The sequence below is a fragment of the Perognathus longimembris genome, chromosome 5, assembly GCF_023159225.1.
Source record: "Perognathus longimembris pacificus isolate PPM17 chromosome 5, ASM2315922v1, whole genome shotgun sequence".
Lineage (NCBI taxonomy): Eukaryota > Metazoa > Chordata > Mammalia > Rodentia > Heteromyidae > Perognathus > Perognathus longimembris.
In genome coordinates this window covers 84,907,384-84,928,323 of record NC_063165.1, presented here as the reverse complement: position 1 = coordinate 84,928,323, position 20,940 = coordinate 84,907,384, and the positions used below count along the sequence as shown (strand labels likewise).

The 20,940-nt window shown below is 47.2% G+C and overlaps 1 pseudogene; it reads left to right on the top strand.

Annotated features, from left to right (window-relative positions):
* The first annotated feature begins 3,796 nt into the window (after positions 1 to 3,796).
* Positions 3,797 to 4,457, top strand: LOC125351152 (annotated as a pseudogene).
* The last annotated feature ends 16,483 nt before the right edge of the window (positions 4,458 to 20,940 follow it).

Here is a 20,940-nt window from a genome sequence, read left to right as displayed (position 1 = left end):
CTGGCCCAGGTTCGGGCCTGGTGGTGTTTCTCCATACTGTGGCACCCAGTAGCTCCCGCTCTGGGTCTGGGGTACTGGGTCCCCACTAGTCGTTGTGGGGGGGGGGCTCACTGGCCCCCGAGTTCTGGACTGACATCTATTTCCAGAGGGGCCAGGAGCAGCGTCCGGGCACCTGGCTCCCCTCTGAGCCCTGGCAGGGAGGGCGCAGGGTCCACTGTGTTTTAGTGGGAGGCTGTCCCTCCCCTCCCCCAAGTCCTGGATTGGGGCGGTGTGGGTCTGGGGGGGGGTATGTGCTCCCCCAGAGCCGTGCTGGAGATTGCCCCCACTTGTATCTCAGCCCCTGGGCTGGGAAGCTTTTGTCGAGATGTCTGGTTATGACCAAACATTTTACATGACCGAGTTTCAGACAATGTTCAGTACAGTGCAGATCACTTGTGTCCTTTGTTTTATCAGGTGGAGGAGAATAGAGGCTATGTTGGAAGACGAAACTGTAAAGTAAGACGATAAAAATTATTATTTAAAAAACTAAGACTTTGAAGGGAAACCACAGGACTGTATCAGAGTAATGAGAGAAACCTTGAGGAGCAGCAAAGAACCCCAACTAAATAAAACAACACAGTTTTCACAAAATGTATTCCTTTGCCTTATGTTGAACATCTGGTGTTAGGGTCTTCATGGCCTCCAAATCCCTGTGGCCAACACATTCTAGTTGAGACAGTACAATGACATCGGAAAAAGGAATTCGTGTTTCCTTGAAATAAGTCTTTAGGGTTTTCAATGCTGTACATTGTCAATAATTATTTTTGCCAGTCCCGGGGCTTGAACTCAGGGCCTGGGCACTGTCCCTTTTTTGCTCAAGGCTAGCACTCTACCACTAGAGCCACAGCGCCACTTCCAGCTTTCTCTGTGTATGTGGTGCTGAGGAATCAAACCCAGGGCTTCACGCATGCTAGGCAAATACTCTACCCCTAAGCCACCTTCCCAGCCCTCATTGTCAATAATTTTGAAAATCAGTTTCCACTGTAACTTTTTTTCATTTCTTGCTCTTAACCATTAAAATAAAAAAGCTACCCTACCCCACCTCCAGAGGTGCCCACTAATGATGAAAGTTCATTGAGGGGAATGGGGGTGGGAGTGTTAGGGGACGAGTGGTATAAAGCTGGCACTGTTCTCTTAGAACAGTACCATTATAATACAATTGAATCACGAAAGGTACTTCAGTTAAGTCTTTTCCTCATTACCCTAGCAACTTATCATTCTTGAACGCTTTGAGGTTTTTCTACAGTATTAGGTTGCTCACTATAGTTTTTGTCATCATTTCCATTATTCCGAAAAATAGCAACCACCTTACCTTCTACGCCAAGTTTTCTAATGTTCAATGAAAAAGCCTAGTTTTCAAACTTCTTTAAATCTCAGAAGTATAACATAATGCCAACTTAATAAATGTGGTTAAAAATACCTTGTAGACTATCTGAGTAGCCAAGTGCATATGTGTGGATGGCGTAACACCTAGTTATTTGAACATGCTCAGGCTTTTTCTCTGTATTTGATATTGTGTCATCCAAGCTGAGGATGGATAAGCAGACTGTAAGGTTGCCATGACGATGGGAAGGTATGACGCAAATGTAAACTGCTGACTCCCACAATACCAGCAGGATTCCCACGGTGGCTTTTCAGAATGGTGGGTCCTTGGTACAATGTCAAATCTATCACAATTTTCTCTTGACTTATGTAAGGAGTTGTTTCTTCTGTGGAAATTTGGTACTGAGCAAGCAAAGTAATAAACACAAACCTTTTCATTCATTTGCAAAATGGAATCCATCCTAGGTTCAAACAATGAAGGACAGACTTTATCTTGTTTTTTGTTTTTGTAGTGTGTGGAATGGAATGTGGAGCCTCACGCTTTGTTCTTATTTTTTGAGAGAGAGTCTATATAATGCAGAAGAGCCTGGAACTTGCAATCCTCCTACCTCGAGCTCCTGACTGCTAGGGTGAGGGACATGCACCACTATGCCCAAATATGCAGAATTCTCTCCTATAAAATCCTAGGTTCAATAACAATGCTTTGGTTCAGTTTGGTTTTAGGATCATTATAAATGGGTTTGTCACTGTATTTGAAAATCCTGAGGGCAATCCCAGTCCTCAAACAACAACAGAACAACTAGTCATGAAGGGCACAGGAGAAATCTGTTGTGTAAATGTGAACTCACTAATTCACCCTATTTGCCATGACCAAAATAAAAAGAACATGCAAACTTCCAAAACACCCTGGGAAGCAGTGTCACCTTGCAGAGACCATTAATTTTTATTTATGAGATACAATAACTCATTCTTGATTTATGATGTGAATTGCTGCTAATTTGCATAAGGATACTTTCACGAACATGAGTAGAGTTGTTTTAAGGCCTTTTAGAGGCTCTCTTGTTTTAGGAGACCCTACCACAATTACATCAAACATAATAAAATTCATTCTTATCCTGCAGTAAAGTAACAATATTTATTATGTGCCAGACACCATGAATTTTAAGTGTTTATCATCGGAAGTAGACACAGAGAACACTTACCCTAAACTATACAGCGGTACAGAGCTCAAGCACCTGGTGTTAACATGCTATGGCCTGTAACTCTTGAAAAGTTTACTTTTTAGGAATAATTAAGATGATACCTGTGAGTTAATTGAGTTGTAGAAGACTCGTGTGTGTGTGTGTGTGTGTGTGTGTGTGTGTGTGTGTGTGTGTGTCAGTGGTGGGGCTTCAACTCAGGGCGTGGGCACTGTCCCTGAACTCTTTTGCTCAAAACTAGTGCTCTACTACTTTGAGCCATAGCACCACTTCTGGTTTTCTGGTGGTTCATTGGAGCTAAGAGTCTCAAAGGTTTTCCTTCCCCTGGCTGGCTTTGAACTGGGATCCTCAGATCTCAGCCTCCTGAGTATCTAGGGTTACAGGCGTGAGCCACCAGCACCAGGCCAGGGGGAGGGGATTCTCTTGGGTGGAGGGAGCTCTGGGGCCAGGCTGCACTGGAGCGACTGGAGCTTGCTCTATTAATAGTCTTGCATTACGTTTTCGCAGAGATCGCAGCTCCTTGACTTCTTGCTGGGGACTCGGTAGTGGGTTGGTCTTGGTGGAGAGCGAGAATAGGTCTGAGTCACACGTGGAGAAGGCAGCTTTGGACTCCTCTGGTGCACCTCTTCACATTCTCTTGGCCTTCTCTTTTTCCAGACACTGACAACGGGCTTTGCAGCAGGTGTCAGCCAGTGCCGGTGCAATCTGGCGGTACCTTGTCTTGGCCTCAGCACTATGTCCTCTAGTTCTGTCCCTGACATTCTTTAGCACTAGAAATGCACATCAAAAGCTGGGTGCGGCGGGGGGGGGGGGGGCGCTCATGCCTGGCGTCCTAGCTGTTCAGGAGGCTAAGATCTGAGGAGCAGGATTTGAATCTATCCCCGGGCACCAAAGTCTGTGATATTCTTATCACCAATTAGCCACCAAAAAGCCGCATTTGGAGCTGTGGCTCAAGTGGTAGAGCACTGGACCTTGAGGGGGAACAGTGACCAGGCTCTGAGTTCAAGCCCAGTGCCAGCACAAAAAAAAAAAAAAAAAAGGAAGAAAGGGAGAAGGAGAGAGGGAGGGAGAGGGAGAGAGAGAAAGAGAGCGAGGGGGGAGAGAGGAAGGGAAGAAGGAAAAGAAAGAAAAGGGTATGTAATACAGGTCGGCTTAATGCTCATGGGCTGCTCTTCAAGTTCAAGGCTTAGCACCGAGCCAAGGGGTGAAGTTTTCCTTCCTCGTCCTCCAGGTAGATGTATTCCATGAGCTTAGGAGAGCAGCCCCTGCCCGCTCCTTCTCGCCGGAAGCTGGCATCAACGTGGCATCGGGATACGAACCCTGAGAATAAAGCAGCAGCGGGGAGAGCACGCACACAGGTAGCCGAGGCGTACGAGGTGCTGTCAGACGCTTGAAAACGGGGCGTCGATGACGAAGATGCAAGGAAGGATGAAGTGGGGGGGGAGGCGTTTTGACAGTCCATCTGAGTTCAGCTTTACATCCGGAACCCAGACGACGTCTTCAGGGAATTTTGGGGTGGAAGGGACCCGTTTTCATTCGACTTTTTTGAAGACCCGTCTGATGACTTTTGGGGGGAACGGAAGGGGTCCTCGAGGAAGCAGAGGCCCAGGCGCAGGCTGGTTTTCCTGTGCCTCCAGGGGGTCCCCCTCATTTGGAGGGGGATTTCCTTCACTGGATGCAGGGTTTCCTTCCTTGGGGTCCCTGGGTTGGGGAGGCCTCACTTCCTCCTTCTCTTCCCCGTCATTTGGCGGTGGTGGGATGGGCACCAAGTCTGTACCAACTTCCACTGAGATAGTGAATGGCAGGAAAATAACTACGAAGAGAATTGCTGCGCATGCTCAAGAAGCAGCAGACGTTGAAGAGGACGGGCAAGGAGCAGCTGCCACGCTTGCGTAGCAAGTGACAGACACGCTAAGCAGTAACAAGCGCCGTCTGAGGATCAACAGGAACATTTTTTTGAAGACTTCAAATGAACTCGACTTGCAGTATAATTGTACCTAATCTAAAGTATTTATAAACAGCTCATCAAAGCCTCTATTGGTCATAGACTTTAGAGTTTATTTTGGGACCACACAATAGTAGCATTTTTTTTTGTCTTTAAAAAGTTGTTGTAGGGCTGGGGATATGGCCTAGTGGCAAGAGTGCCTGCCTCGGATACACGAGGCCCTAGGTTCGATTCCCCAGCACCACATATACAGAAAACGGCCAGAAGTGGCGCTGTGGCTCAAGTGGCAGAGTGCTAGCCTTGAGCTGGAAGAAGCCAGGGACAGTGCTCAGGCCCTGAGTCCAAGGCCCAGGACTGGCAAAAAAAAAAAAAAAAAAAAAAGTTGTTGTAATTGTATCCCCTTCCTGTGGTTGTACCCGTGCTATCACTGTATCTCATCTGAGTATACTGGATACTGTACATACTGGTATTAGAACTAGGGAAGGGAAAGGGAATATCAAAATCGAGAGACAAAGGGTAAAAAGACAAATGACTCCAAAAGCAATACTTGCAAAACCATTTGGTGTAAACCAACTGAACAACTCATGGGGGGAGAGGGAAAGGGGGAGGGGGAGAGGGGAATGAGGGAGGAGGTAACAAACAGAACAAGAAATGCATCCAAGGCCTAATGTATGAAAATGTAACCTCTCTGTACATCAGTTTGACAACAAATTAGTAATTATTTAAAAAATAGTAAAGAATAATCTCTGTATTCACTTTGCTTTTTTATTAAACTTAATCCAAGATGAGAGCTGTGACTCTTGCGTAGAGCTAGGACAAGCTTGTACACCAGCACGGATCTGCTTTCGTTGTGTTGGAAATGCGAGCCACCTCGTTCAGCCTGCTGGGAAGGACGAATCTTCTACAGAAACAATTCCAGTTTGGGCTTTTGTTTTTGTTTTTGTTTTCAGTAATGAAAGATTTAATGCATTAGTGGTAATACATTTCTGGTTTATTATAAATGAAGGATGTTTTCTAGTTGTGCATGAATGCTGGTAACTTAGTAAGTTTTGACAACTGTTTAAATAATGTAATGTGAAGCTTAGGTTAAAAAAAGAACAAGTTGCTAAACTGGGTCTTTATCATTGCTTTAAAAAAAGAAAATAAATGCGACTGTGTTTGGTGCATTCAAAAAAATAAATAAATAAAGTCTGAGAGCGTGAGCGTTAGTTACTGATTGCAGCGGCCAAGTCACTCACACACATCCTCAGACTGCATCCCGAAGCAACCCGTGCCCAGAAAAGCCTTCGTCATGCATTGCTTTTGGAGAAATGCTCCAATGCATAGTAATGTCTAGAATTTCACTGGGCAGTCGCTGTCTGCCCTTCCTCTGAGGCTGACCCTTGACGGAGAGAGATGTAGCATTCATAGAACTGTTTCTTGCTCTGGCTTCTTGGGGGGGGGGGTGCGTGTGTGCGCATGTGTGTGTGCGTGTGTGTGTGTGTGTGTGTGTGTGTGTGTGTGTGTGTGTGTGTTGGACTTGGGGCTTGAACTCAGGGCCTGGGCTCTGAACCTGACTTTTCTTGCTCAAGGCTAGCACTCTACCACTTGAACCACAGCTCCCCTCTCAGTTTTTGGTGGTTAGTTGGAGATAAAAGACACCGGCCTTTCCTGCCTGGACTGCCTTTTCACTGTGATCCTCAGCTCTCCACCTCCTGAGCAGCTAGCATTACAGGCGTGAGCCACCCACAACTGGCTTGCTCTTGTTTTTTGTTAATGCTCCATACTGACTATGGCCTCGTGGAGTTTCCTGCAAAGAAAGGGAAGGCATTGAGACAGCAGGCTAAGGGAGAAAGGTTCACGGGATGGCACAGGGTTTTCATCCACAGTTTGGGAAAACCGTGTCTAATGAGTTAGAAGCTTCTGGGGAAAAATTCCCCGGTCAGGTTGACTTTAAGGTCTCCTCCAGGTATGTAGTTCCAGAAGCCTGGAAAAGCCCTTGTGAATTAAGGTGTGGATCCAAGACTCAAGACCCTGAAATTTTGCTTCAAAAAGAAGAGCTTGGTATGGACTTTGCCAGTGGTTCAAGGGCAGACTTTGTTTTATGTGAGTTCCAGAAGAACAATATCTGGGTTACAAATTGCAACAAGTGTAGTTGTCATCGATTGGTGGGTCACGAAGGACTTCTTTGACCTAGTAAAAATCGGCTTTGATGGACCAAAGTGGCTTACACTTTTAATATTAGCTACTCAGGAGGCAGAGATAGAGAGGATCATGGCTTCAGACCAGCCCAGGCAATAGGGTCATAAGACTCCATCTTAACATAGTGGTATATGCCAGCCATCCAAACTATGAAGGAAGCATAAATATGGGGGGGGGTCAAGATCCATGCCAGCTTGGGCAAAAACACAAAACCATATTCCAAAATAACTGAGGCAAAAGGGCTGGGTACGTGGCTCAAGTGGTAGAGTGCCTGCCTAGTGAGCATAAGGTTCTGAGTTCAAATCCTTGTAACACACACACACACACACACACACACACACACACACATCTGCTTTGAGATCTGAGGATCTTAGTTTGAAGCCATCCCACACAGGAAAATCCAGGAGATTCATCTCCAATTAACCACCAAAAAGCCCAAAGTAGAGCGGTGACTCAAGTGGTAGATTGCCAGCCTTAAGTGCACAAAAAGCTAGGGGACAGTGTCCTGGCCCTGAGTTTAAGCTCCAGTACCAACACACACACACACATACACACACACACACACACACACGCACACTTCCTTGACCTAAGCATTAAAGCTTTGCACTTGTGAGTCATGTCCTCCCGGTGGCCATTCGTGAGGGCTTGGAATGTGTCTTGAAGTGGAAGTGGATCTGATTACCAGCGATCCATAGTTTGACAAAGGCAATCCCGTTTACCCAGTTAGCTTTGCTTACTGCCATTTACTATGCATAGTACTTTAACTACCTCTGTTACTGGCTATTTCTCTAGCAATGCCCCATAGGGAAATGTACCTTTTAGGTACTGTTCAGCATCAGGCGTTCTTATATGGAGAAGCTTCTGTGTCATCATCAAAAGTGCATTAGAAGTATCTTTGAATAAATTCATTTGTGTCTGAATAATCCAGCAGGTTCTAGAAATATATCATCGAGGTCTTTTTGCCAGGTGGGGAAGTTGCAGGGGTTTAAATCCAAGGCTTCATTTTTGCTGGGCAGGTACTCTACTACTGAGTCATGACGCCAGGCTTTTGTTGTGCTGGTTAATTTGGAGGTTGGGTCTCACTTTCTGATCTGGACCACAATCCACTTATTCTAGGCTTCATATTGTAGCTGGAATGACAGGGATGTGTTATCATTCTCAAGGCATGGATTGAAAGCGACCTCTTACACATAACTGCCCAGGTGGCCTTGAACCTCAGCCCTTCCAATCTCAGCCTCTCAAGTAGCTAGGATTATAGTCATGAGCCACCTGAGGTTTATATTACCTTACTGGACTTAAAGGTTTGACACACTGAATGATACCTAGGAACTACTTTGGCAATTTAAGAACAGTCACTCCATTAACGTTGTTCCCCTACATCGGGTTGTTTTTCTCTCTTATGAAGGAACATGAGGTACACAGCTTTTAACAATGGTGTCACTACATCGTCCAGGCTGTTCTTTTGGCTTTGATCTTCCTGCCTCAGCCTCTCAAATATTAGGGATAGGACAATGGAACTTTTAAGGACTCAGGTAGGGTCAGGCAGCTGTTCAGACTCTTCCTAAGTCCACACATAATTCTGGCTTTCCATCCTCTTCGGTACCAATATTGTTTGTTCCCCAGTTCAGCTGCATAGCATTGTTTATTAAATAAGCAGTCATGGGAAATTTGACTTGGATCAATCTTTTTATTTGTTTATTTATTTATATTTGGTCGTGGGGCTTGAACTCTGGGCCTGGGCGCTGTCCCTGAGCTCTTCAGTTTAAAGCTAGCACTGTACCACTTGAGTCCCAGCACCACTTCCGGTTTTCTGGTGGATACTTGGAGATAAAAGAGTCTCACAGACTTTACCACCCGAGCTGACTTGGAGCGATGATCCTCAGACCTCAGCCTCCTGAGTATCTAGGATGGCAGGCGTGAGCCACCAGCACCCGGCTTCTGGGTCAACCTTAATGAAGTTCTTCAAATTGCATATCCCAACATTCTCAGTCCTGGCTCACTCGGCATGAAAATCCACCAAATCATTCCCTTAGATTTAATTAATTCTGCTTCATGTTGGGTTGGCAGTTTTATGACCCAGTTTCTTCATTACAGTTCTGGGAATTCTTACCCAGACCAAGGATATGATGTAAAAGTTATCAGAAATGGCTTGTCAGATATTTTCCCATGAATCTCTTGAAGAAAAAATAATTTTGGCTGATAGTTGATCAGGAAAATACCAGAACAACTATCTGTCTGAACAACAAGGCTTAGATGGTGCAACTGACAAGGGAAAATTGTGATTTTTTTTTTGTTAAGATAATAACTGGAATTATGACTATAATATTTGCTATGATTTAGACCTGAAATGCCCTCCCAAAAGCCATGTATCAAAGTCTTGTTTGCCAGCTGATGGTCTTTGGGAAGAGAATCAGACACGAGGGCTCTGACTTCGTCAGTGCATTTATCCATCATAATCCAATGAGCTATTGGGAGGTGACGGAACTTAGGAAGGCGATCTAGTTCAAGGGAGGGGTCCTTGAAGCTATATCTTATCCCTGGCCCATTGTATTCTCTCTATCCCTCTCTCCCTTTCTTCCCCCTCTTTCTCTCTTCTTCCCTCCTTCTTTCTGCCTCTATCCCTTCCCCCATCCCCATCTCTCTCTCTCTCTCTCTCTCTCTCTCTCTCTCTCTCTCTCTCTCTCTCTCTCAGTGTTAGTTGTGGGGCTTGAACTCAGGGCCTAGGTGCTATCCCTGAGCTTTTTTGCTCAAGGCTAGCACTCTACCGCTTCCAGTATTCTGGTCATTACTTGGAGATAAAAGTCTCACCCAATTTTCTGCCTGGGCTGGCTTTCAACTGCGATCCTCAGATGTCAGCCTCCTCAGTAGCTAGGATGACAGGGCTGAGCCACTGGCACCTGGCTTCCTCCCTCTTCCTCTCTCTCCCTTTCTCTCCCTCACTGTCTATTGCTTCCTGTATGCCACATGTTCCTGTCATCCTATTCTTCCTCACTGCAGGTTTAACACAATGGTGCTAGGTAACTTTTCTCTGAAAACAGAAACTTCCCTCTTTTAAGTTGGTTTCTCTCAAGTATCTTGTCACAGCAGTAGAAAAATGACTAGCTCAACTAATATCAGAATATTAGATTTCTATTAATTCCATAATAATATAGCCATTAAAATATAACCCAAAAGTTTACCACTACAGTTATTTGGCAATGCTTCCCATATAATTTAATATACAAAAATGTTCAATTACTTTAATATATCTCTTTTTATAAGGAGACATATTCTTTTGAGATGTTCCAAAGGCCCATTTGGAACATTTAAAATTTAATTACAGATCACACAAAAATAAGCCAGGCTCCCATCTGTAATCCTAGCTACTCGGAAGGCTGAAATTTGAGAACGTGGCTGAGAACTCATGGTTCCAGCTCAGGCTGGAAAGTCCAATTGACCACCAACAATCTGGAAGTGGAGCTGCGGTTCAATGGCAGAGTGCTAGCCTTGAGCCAAAAAGCTCAGGGACAGTGCTCAGGCCTTGAGTTCAAGCCCTAGAAGGGGTTCTCTCCCCCCAAAAAAAATCATGGAAAAAAATCTTAATTTAGGATTTGATTTGGGGATTCAGCAAAAATATAAAAAGGTAAAATCATTTGGTGAAAATTGGGACATGGATCACTATATACAATAGTCACTCGTTTAACCAAAGTGACAAAAGACTTAAAAGGCATAAAAAGTTGCATAGTTGCAAAAGAAAAAAAAAAAACCTTAGCTCTTGTAGTAGAAAGGACTCAGTTTTCTTGTCATAAAAATCCTAATAAAGGGCTGGGAATCTGGCTTAATGGTAGAGTGCTCGCCTTACATGCATGAAGCCCTGGGTTCAATTCCTCAGCACCACATACACAGAAAAAGCCAGAAGTGGCGCTGTGGCTCAAGTGGTAGAGTGCTAGCCTTGAGCAAAAAGAAGCTCAGGGACAGTGCTCAGGCCCTGAGTTCAAGCCCCAGGACTGGCAAAAAAAAAAAAATCCTAAAAAAGACAACATAAAGCCCAAGACATCACCTTGGTTAAACAAGAAATTTTGTTTCCTGGGCCAGTTATGTACAAGGTAATGAAAATTGTAGAAAGCATTTTTTTTTGGCCAGTCCTGGGCCTTGGACTCAGGGCCTGAGCACTGTCCCTGGCTTCTTTTTGCTCAAGGCTAGCACTCTGCCACTTGAGCCACAGCGCCACTTCTGGCCATTTTCTGTATATGTGGTGCTGGGGAATCGAACCTAGGGCCTCGTGTATCCGAGGCAGGCACTCTTGCCACTAGGCTATATCCCTAGCCCTAGAAAGCATTTTGGACGAATGAAAATTCTTTCAATGATTTTCTCAATAGTCCAATAAAATCCTGTTGTTTTAACAGCGGAGCAAATTCCAATTTTGCATTAGACTTTTGCTCTTGTTTGGAATGCTCAACTTTTTTTTAAAGAAAAACTCACAAATAATTCCATTCCAATCTTCACCAGCTCCACAAAAATATAAAATTCCCTTCTCAAGATTCATCTTCCACAGGTCTTCCACCTCGTATCGCCCATTTGGTTTTTGACCTTCCTTTTGGAACACCAAAGGCAAAAATTACTCCTTTACTTCCTCCCTAAAAGAACAAACAGAACATCCCCCTACCTTGCAGTGCATCCTTCCTGAAGGCCCGTCCTCCCTTCCTTGACTTAGGAGTTCTAGTAATCTTAGTTACACATACTAACTGTAATTCTTAACCCTTAGGGACATAACTCCCAGTGGCTATCAGGAAGCAAGCAAGTGCGAACTCCACCCCGGCAAATGGCAGACCTGTGCTCGCAAGTTCTCGAAGCCTGTGTTTCCTCACAGCTCAGTGTCTGTCCACGAAGCACAGCTCCTGTCATTCTGAAGACATGGCTGGGGTTTTTGTTGTTGTTGGTTTTGTTGTTTGTTGTTTCTGGTCAGTCGTGGAGCTTAAACTTGGGGCCCGGGCACTGCTTCTAAACTGCTCTCGCTCTCTCTCTCTCTCTCTCTCTCTCTCTCTCTCTCTCTCTCTCTCTCTCTCTCTCTCTCTCTCTCTTTCCCCACTCCTGGGGGCTTGAACTCAGAGCCTGGGCACCATCCCTGAGCTTCTCTGTGCTCAAGGCTAGCGCTCTACCACCTGAGCCACAGCGCCCCTGGGGGCTTTTTCTCAGTGGTTTATTGGAGGTGAGGGTCTCACGGGGACTTTTCAAACCGTGATCCTCAGATCTCAGCCTCCTGAGAAACTAGGATTACAGGCGTGAGTCACTGGCACCCAGTTTGGCTCTGAGTTCTTTTGCTCAAGGCTAGTGCTCTACTACTTGGAGCCACAGCCCCACTTTCAGGCTTCCAGGGTTTTGTTTTAATGGTGAATTGGAGATAAGTCTCACAGGTACTTTTCTGCTCTGGCTGGTTTTGAACTCTGACCCTTAGATCTCAGCTTCCTAAGTAGCTAGGATGACGGGGGGAGCCGCCAGCGCCTGGTTGACTCGCCTGCTTTAATAAAACAAACAGTATTAGCTATGAAAAGTTCCTACAGTCACACACATTGGAGTTCGGTGTGTCTTCTCTGAAAGAATCTATCTATGTAAGCGCTCCTTTTTTCATAAAGCCAGTGAAATACAGGTCTTTCGTAAATTAATGTGGCAATATCCTAAGAAAAGGAGAGAGCCAGTGCTGGCAGGCATACTTGTAATCCCAGATGCTCAAGAGGCTGCGATCTGAGAATCTGTCCGACAGACAGATCTGAGAAGCTCTTATCTCCACTTTACCAGCCAAGAGGGGGAGGGAGAACACACCTGCCATACAGACATAAAAACAGATCTTAGAGGTTTTATTCTAAGGTTTTAGCCATGGCCTAACACAAGCACTCCTACAAGCACACTAATTTATTACAGAGGGTCTGGATCCAAATTATTTTCCTGGCGAATATTTCCTGCCCACATGGCTATTTTTCTATGACAGTCCTGAGGCTTGAACTCAGGGCCTAGGCACTGTCCTTGAGCTGGTGGGAGTCATCTCAAAGGCACCCGCCTGAGGCCTCTAATGGAACCAAGCTGATCCAGGCCCTGAGTTCAAGCACAGGATATGCAAAGAATTTTTTTTTAATAGTTGCCTGTGCATTTAGAGACCTCTCCTCCCATGCCAGTCTCTGTGGGGGATCAGTGGACACGACAGACCCGGCCAGGGTTTTCCTCACTCACTCGGAGCACCTGAGCATCAATGGAGGCTACTCTGGATCACACAGCTCTAAAGACGGCTTAGACAAATTAAAACTGGCGGATCTGTTTGAGCACAAATGATTCAACCATCACGCGGCACCCTGGACCAGGAAAGGTTCAGAGAGCTCTACCCAGCACTGTGGGCAGGGAGGACTTACAGAAAACAAGCATGGCACGAAGCAGCTCGACTGAGGGCAGCTATGCTCTATGCCTGAGCAGCTCGCAGTCCGTGAGTAGCCGAACGCTCAGCTGCTGTGATCGGGATTAGCCAAGGCTCGGTCACTTGTTAGAGGAACATACTCTCAGACTAGGCACAGTACCTGTAATCCCAGGCACCCAGACAGGGACACAAAGCTAACCTGACAAGCAACCGGAGTGTGCTGGTCCACCTTGGTCATCCCAGCTACGTGGAAGGCAGGAGCAGGCAGTTCAGAGCCCAAGGCTGACCCTGGACAGAAGCCTGAGGTTCTATTTGAAAAATAACTGAAGAAAAAAGGGACGGGAACAACACAGGAAGCTGAGATCTGAGGATGGCAGTTCAAAGCCAGCGTGGGTAGACCAAGCCATGAGTCTCTTAGCTCCCATTAGCTAGAAAAAAAGCTGGAAGAGGAAGTATGGTCCATGTGGGAGATGCCAGCTCTAGCAAGAAAGCCAAGTGAGGGGAAAAGATTCTGAGTTCAAGCCCTAGTACTAGTGTGCGTGCACGCGCGCGCACACACACACACACACACACACGATGGAAGCATGGCTAAAGTTGTAGAACACTTACCTAGCAGGCATAAGGCCCCAAATTCAAATCCCAGGATTATCACAAAATTTTTAAAAAGACAAGGTTCTCAGATTAGGTTGTAGTTGCTTGTATGTCACATTGTTATAGTTCGCAACATGTGGAAACAGTTTAGGCCAAATGTAATGTAATACTGGCCAGCTAGCCTCTCTACCTCAGCAGATAAGTGGGGTCATGTTTGACATAATGAAATGACCCCCCCCTTTAGGTTCCCTCTCAAAGGATAGCCATTCTGGGTTTGATCTACACCACAAGCCAAAGGAAAAAGTGGGCAGTTGTACAGAAATAACTCTGACAAGTATTTGTGGTCAATTCCTAATAAGTTACAGCCCCGGGCCTCATTCAAGGACTGGCGTCTACCACCAAGGGACAGCTGCTGCTCGCCTTCTCCCAGAGGGGCCACATCTCCACCTTTCACCCCGAATGTCGATGCCCCTTGCCAGCAGGAAGTAGCCAGAGAGTCGGCGCCCTTTCTCACAATTATTAAAAGGCCAGAATGTAAGGTCCACCCCCGGAGGGCTCCGTGCGATGCCCCCCTCCCGTTTAAAGTCTGCGCCCGGTACCTGCATTGCCTAGGTAACTGGCTCCCCTGGAGGCGGCCCCCTCCCTCCCCCCTGAGGTCACATCCTAATCCACCTGGACACACCTCCCACCCCGGCCCTAGATAAGGCGTCGCCCAGGGGAGACCCTAGAGCCTGCCACACAGGCCCTGGATTTCAGCAGCAGGCCAGCAGTTCGGCCAAAGAAAGTTCTCTCTTCTGCCTGAAATACCGCGTGGAGTCTCCCATCATCGGTTGTCTACTTGAAAAACCGCACACTCGCGTCCTGCCTCCCGTCTCGGGACGCTCTCTGGTCATCACGGCCTCTCGCTTCCGCTCCGCACTGGAGCTGAACTGGTTTCTCAAAATGCGGCTTCTCCATTTTCTCACTATATCGTCTGTGAAATTTGTTTGCTGGCAAAGTTTTTGCTTCCTAACTGACCACGAGGTTCCATCGTGATTAATGTCATTTTGCCACTGGAAATCCAGAAAACTTACACGGCCAATTTGAAAAAAATTAAACATGCCCTCACGCTTGTGCACTAGTGCCTGTCTGTGTCTGTCTGTAAAGTATGTCAAAACTGTCCCCATGGTTTCAAAACTACTTGCTTTTTGACTACTATTGTAACTAATTTAAGTCTTGTGTTAGCTACCAAGTGTTCCCAGGCCAAAGGAGAAAAAAGTTTTAAAACTTAACAAAAAAGCTGTCCCCTGCAGCCTGGGGGTAGAGTCACAATAAATAGCCTGGTAGCAATTCTGAGATCACCTGACTCCAAGCCAGAGGAAAAAAATACCAGCAGTTTCAAACCCAAAGTGATCATATTTGGGTACAAGCAAATGTGTCTAAGAAAAACCCCAAAGGTTCAAATATGCAGCAGATGGCATAAGTACAGTGATGTAAAACCAGCGTGCCATTCTTTATGTCCATCTATGCTAAAAGTCAAATGTGCAGCGGATCCTGGCAACTCCTTGGTAAAATAGGCCAAGGTTTTGCTTCTCCGTCTTCTCTCCTGTGCTCTCATAAACTCTTTAAGATCAAGGGACCAGAGTCACTGTGGAACGAGTGTGCAAATGTGGGTGCTGACCTTGATTTTCCTGACCCAGGATGGACACTTTGCTTCGTAGGATGCAGGTGGACGTGTGTGCTAGCTGCGTGGACGGTGGCGGCCCGTGGCTACAGGAAGCTGCCTCCTCCACCGTCTGCTCCCAAGCTGCCTGGCGTCACGACTGGAGATTCCTCTTTCTGTCTCTCGTGCGTGGGAGACTGCTCCAGGAACAAATGAAGTGCCTTTCGCACCCTCCTCAGCACGGGCGTCTCTCCCAGCCTGTGCAGCCCAGCCATATCTAGGAGTCACTGGTGGGGTTCCTGTGAAGATCTTGACAGGCCTAGGGCGCTCCTGCCCTGGCTCTGCCTGCCTCAAGTCGCTCAGTTCTGAAAGACTCAGGACTGTGTATACTTCCAAGATTAGAGTTGGGTTTATAGCAGGCCTGTCATGGCAGAGTTGCAGCCGAGACTTCCAGTGTGCAGCAAGGTAAGACACGCGTCTGTGGCTCTTACTCCAAGATCAAAAGCATCAGAGTTGTGTTTGGGGGCCACAGGGTTGCACTGGGGTTGCACTGATGTCTTCCCCCTCCGTGTCTCAGAAACTGTCCTGGCCGCTGCAGAGAGCAGACTTGGTTGTTGGCCTTTGGTCTGTGTGGATTTTGTGACTGGGAAAAGGTCTGAACATGAGGACCAACTGTGAATTTTAGACTGCACTTGCGAGAGATGGTTACAAGCCCAAGCCTTCTGAAATCTTCTGAGAGTTAATTCAGATCACAGAAAACAGCCCAAAGAACTCTAAAGTGCTAATCAGTTGTTGTTTGGAGACTCCTATCACATCTACTGAGTTTTGTCATTGCATAACTCTGGCAAGTATTTGTTGGTCAGTTCTCAACAAGTTACAGGTAATCTCTACTCCTATTGGTCTCCTTGTTGCTTAATTGGAAATAAAAAGGGCTTTTGTGGCTGAGACTCCTTTGATTTCAGTTCAAAGCCAGCCAAGGCAAAAAAAATCCCTCTAAAACTCCATCTCCCAACTAACCAGCAAAGAGCCAGACTGGAAGCTTGGCTCAAGAGACTCCTATCATAGTAACCAGCCAAATGCTGGAAGCAGCACCGTGGCTCAAGTGGCAGAGCACTAGCCTCGAGCAGAAGCGCTCAGGGACAGTGCCCAGGCCTCGAGTTCAAGCCCCACGAATGCCAACTGGGACAAGCTATCCAAGCAATGAGCACCTAGACCTCCAGGACGAGGTCAGTCCTGACAACAAGGAACCATGGAGAGGAGTAAAAGGAGATGAAGCCACATCCTAAATGGAGTCACTTTAAACTTCCCTTTCAAAATTAGAGCCAGGAGCTCAAGAGGAATAGTTGCCTGCCCACGTAACGTCCATGCCTGTCCACCTTCCGACTGGACAGTTACTTGCATTCTTGCCTTTGTTTTTTGCTATTTGTGTATATGTATGGATGGATATATGTATATACAATATATAATATACAATATAATATATACTATAGGTACATAAATATAATATATATATATTAGCCTCTGACTGGTTACTCCCAACCAGTCCACTACCCAGTTTCCCCCCCAAAAAAACCTATTTCTGCCCCCCAATCTAGTTATTCCTCCTTCCTTGTAATGGGCCACAATTGGGTCTATGTTCCAAATGGAACTTTTCTGGCTGGTGCCCAGGTGTGTTCTCCCATGTCGTTCATGTTGACTGGTCCTGTGAACTTGTCAGCCTTTTGCCTGACCTTTTCAAAAGTCTCTTTTAACAGGATAACATCCCTCACCCAAGACGCCATCTGGGAACTTGCGGTTCAAGGCCATCCTCTTACTACAGGCAACTGGAGGCTTCACTTATACTGCCCTGCCCAGCGCAGATCTGGACCCTGAAGACCCCAGCCCCAGGGACTCCTTGATGCGCCCCAGCTGCAGGAGGTAGCCAGGAGACCATGACACCCATTGGCCCTGATAACCATTCTCGTGGAAAAGATGAGGACCTTTCCCAACCAAGCAGCCAAACAAATACTTCTTGGACGGTCCCAGGCCAAATGACGAATCAGGGACCCCTGACAACTTCGCCCCTTTACAGCAGGAAGTAGCTCCAGAAGAAACAACCTCCACCCATACTCCCGGCCTGGTGCCCCTCCCCAGTTATTACTAAACAGCAAATGAGGGAATGTTAGCATTTCCCCTGCCTCAGGTCCTCAGCTCCTCCCACACCTGAACTCCCTGCCCTAGACCTATAATGGGCCACTCCCACTCACCATTCAGACCTGCCTACTTCCCGCCTAGCCCCAGTTATATAAGCGACCACCGGGATCAGGTGCAGACTCCATATTGCTCCCCCTCCCGTGGGAGACATGGCCCCACTCGTCAACCTCCTTATAAACCTTCTCCTGTATCTCTGCATGGTCCCCTGGGATGGCTGGGATGGTTTTTTTTTCAATTATTATTATTATTACTACTACAATAACAGGGATGATAGCAAAAGAGGAGGTCCGGGAGGATCATGTGTGAGAAATCATCATTTAGGGCTGGGAGAGAGCTGGCAGCGTTAGGTCGCTCCGCGCGGTTGCCTGGCGGGCGGCCTTCCAGCGTACTTGAGAGGCAGAGTCTTGAATTTAGGATGACAACAACTAGCCTGGAGTCCTCACTCAGCGTTCTGCTCATGGCTGGGGTCCTACTGCTTGAGCCACACATCCACTTCCATGGGAGTCATGTCAGTGCAGATAACGGGCCACCTACTGAAACCAGGCCTGAACATCCACGACTGGTACTGTTTCACGGAGCCTGGCCTGCGCGGCCCTTACCAAACTTGTTTTGAACTTGTCTGGAGGTGTTGCCCACACCCATAAGCCCCCCGCCCCCACACACACACCAGGAGAATTTCATCCTGTTTTATCATCTGATGGTCGGATAGATGATTTCCAGTAAAGGTCAAGACGCCCTGACCCGATTGTGACTGGTTCCTGGAAAGTCACTCCTGTGTTTTGCGTTTATAAACAGCCTGCTAAGATAGCTCGGGGCTGCATCTTGAGATCCCGACCTCAGATGCGGTCTTGGTGGGCCGGTATTTTCTCGCTCAATAACGTTCTTTTCATCCCGGATTTTCATCTGAGTGGTCTCATCGATCATCGACTTCCAGGCCCCATAACACCATCTTTTTGCTAGTTAATTGAAGATGAAAAGTCTCATGGACTTTTTTGATTGGGCTGGCTTTGAACCTCGATCTTCAGCTCTCAGTCTCTGAGTCTGAGTGGTTCTGCTAAAACCAACTTTGTATCTATTTTTTGCCAGCAGATTCAGCCCAAGAGGGCAGACGTGAAGTAGGTGGGAGATTGGATTTAAACAGGCTTGTGGTTTTGCAGAGAGAATACATGAAGTGGAAGAAGAGCAGAGGAATTTAAGTGGCTCATGCCTGTAATCCTAGGTACTCAAGAGGCTGAGATCTGAGGACTGAAGTCTGAGGCCGGTCCAGGCAGGAAAGTCCATGAGACTCTTTGTTAGGAAACAGAGTCATTTTCAGCACCACCTGTTGGAAATCTGAGACATGAGGCTATCAGAACAAAGAAAGAGCAGAAAGCAAACTCAACAGGCCGGATCGACTTGAACGGAGGTTGTGGAGGGCACCATGGTGGTCGGAGGAGAATCAGGAGCTGGGGCCACGGCGTGCGGGGTGCAGGGGTAGAGGGACTCAAGCAGGGCGTGACAAGTCTTAGGATGGGCTTTGCAAGTCGGTGGCTCTCACCGGAAGTAATCTGCACAGGCCTGGCTCCAGGAGCCTGCTGTGCAAACCCACGGAGCCGGTCCCGCTTTCAGCCAGGAGTGGCCTGCGGGACAGGGGACGCTCACAATTTTGGAGTTGCAGATTCCCATCACTCTCGTCTCCAATCGGCTACCAAAAGAATTTGGAAGTGGACCTGTGACTCGAGCGGACTTGAGAGGACTAGCCTTGAGCTAAAAAGCTCGAGGACAGTTCTCAGGCTCTGAGTTCATGTCCCAGGATTGGCGTGTGTGTGTGTGTGTGTGTGTGTGTGCGCACGTGTAAGTACACACACACACACACACACACAAAAAAAAAAGACTGTAATAGTAGAGCAGTTAGCTGGATGGAAGAAGGGACATCTGGTGTATGTGGGGGGGAGATGGTAAGAATAACGAGACTTAAAGCCTTTGTGGGAAGGGAGCATTTCTGGCAACAAGGACAGCCACACTACGAAGTTAGAATAGGTGAGCAGCAGCTGGGCGCTGGTGGCTCACGCCTGCAATCCCAGCTACTCGGCAGGCTGAGACCTGAGGACTGAGGTTTGAAGCCAGCCCAAGCAGCGTAGTCTATGAGACTTAATTTTCTTAGCCTTGTCATAAAATATAAAAGACTTTAAATCTGCACAATTCACAACTTCACTCTAGAAAGCCGACGGTCATTCCCTGGCAAGAGTTGGAGCATTCGATGTTGGTTGGTTTTCCGTGGAGAAGAGCCCGGACTGCCAGCTGTTGGAAATGTGGTCTAAAATACGGGAGTCGAGTTGGGGATCTGGGGAATATCATATTAACCGCACAGTGAGCGCGAGAGGACTAGAATGTGCGGAGAGACAGCATTCAGTAAAAAGAGAGCCAGAGATGGGACTGTGGGGGAGAATCACACTCGTGGGAACCAAAAGCCCTCAGAAGAAGCGTGCACAAGGAGGGCAGAGGGCTCCAAACAAGGGGGGGTCGGGGGTGACCCACACTGCAGAAAGAAGCCAGATCGAGGCCGCAGAGCGTCATTCACCCAGAAGCTGGGGGTCATGGGTAAGCTTTGAAGAGCTTCCATGGAGAGCTGGGGGGGGTACAGCTGGACCGGAACGGGGCAAAGGGGGGTGGTATGAAGTGGAGGCAGCATGTGGGGAGTCCCTTCACCGTTAGAGAGACAGGGAGCGTGAGTGGAAGCACAGACAAGGAGCAAGAATTCCTAGGTGCTCCGTGCCTGCGGTCCTGGCTACTCGGGAAGCTGAGGTCTGAGAATCAAGGTGTGAAGTTAGCCTGGGCGCATAAGTCGGCGTGAGACTCTTCAATTAGCCAGAATAATCAAAACGCTAGAAATGGAACTGTGGCTCAAGCAGTAGAGGGCCACGCTTGAGCAGAAAAAGCTAAGGGCCAGCACTCAGAGCCTGAGTTCAAGCCTCAGTGCTGGCACCAAAAGTGAAAGGAATAGTAAAAATAAAAAGGAGAAGAAAGGAAGGAAGGATGGGAGTAAGGGAAGAAGAACAAAGAGAGAGAGAGAGAGAGAGAGAGGGAGGGAGAAGGGAGGAAAGGAAGGAAGGAAGGAAGGAAGGAAGGAAGGAAGGAAGGAAGGAAGGAAGGAAGGAAGGAAAAAAAAACCCATGGAAATGAAGAGAGTAGGAAAAAGGGGATCCTCCATGAAAGTCCCTAGCAGTGAAGATCGGAAGCCAGGGAGGAGAATATCTAAGGAAAACGAAGCGTATCTTCTTTGGAGACAGGCAAGAGAGGAGTTCGGGCAAGCCAGGACTGTTGTTGGTGATGCTATAGCCAAATCGACAGGTTGCCAATAGTCCCCACATTTGTGTGTAGCACACTTGCTCACCTTTCCTCCATCTCCGCATTCTTATGTCTCTGTCTCTCTTTGGTTGTAAGACTTGGACTCAGGGCCTGGGCA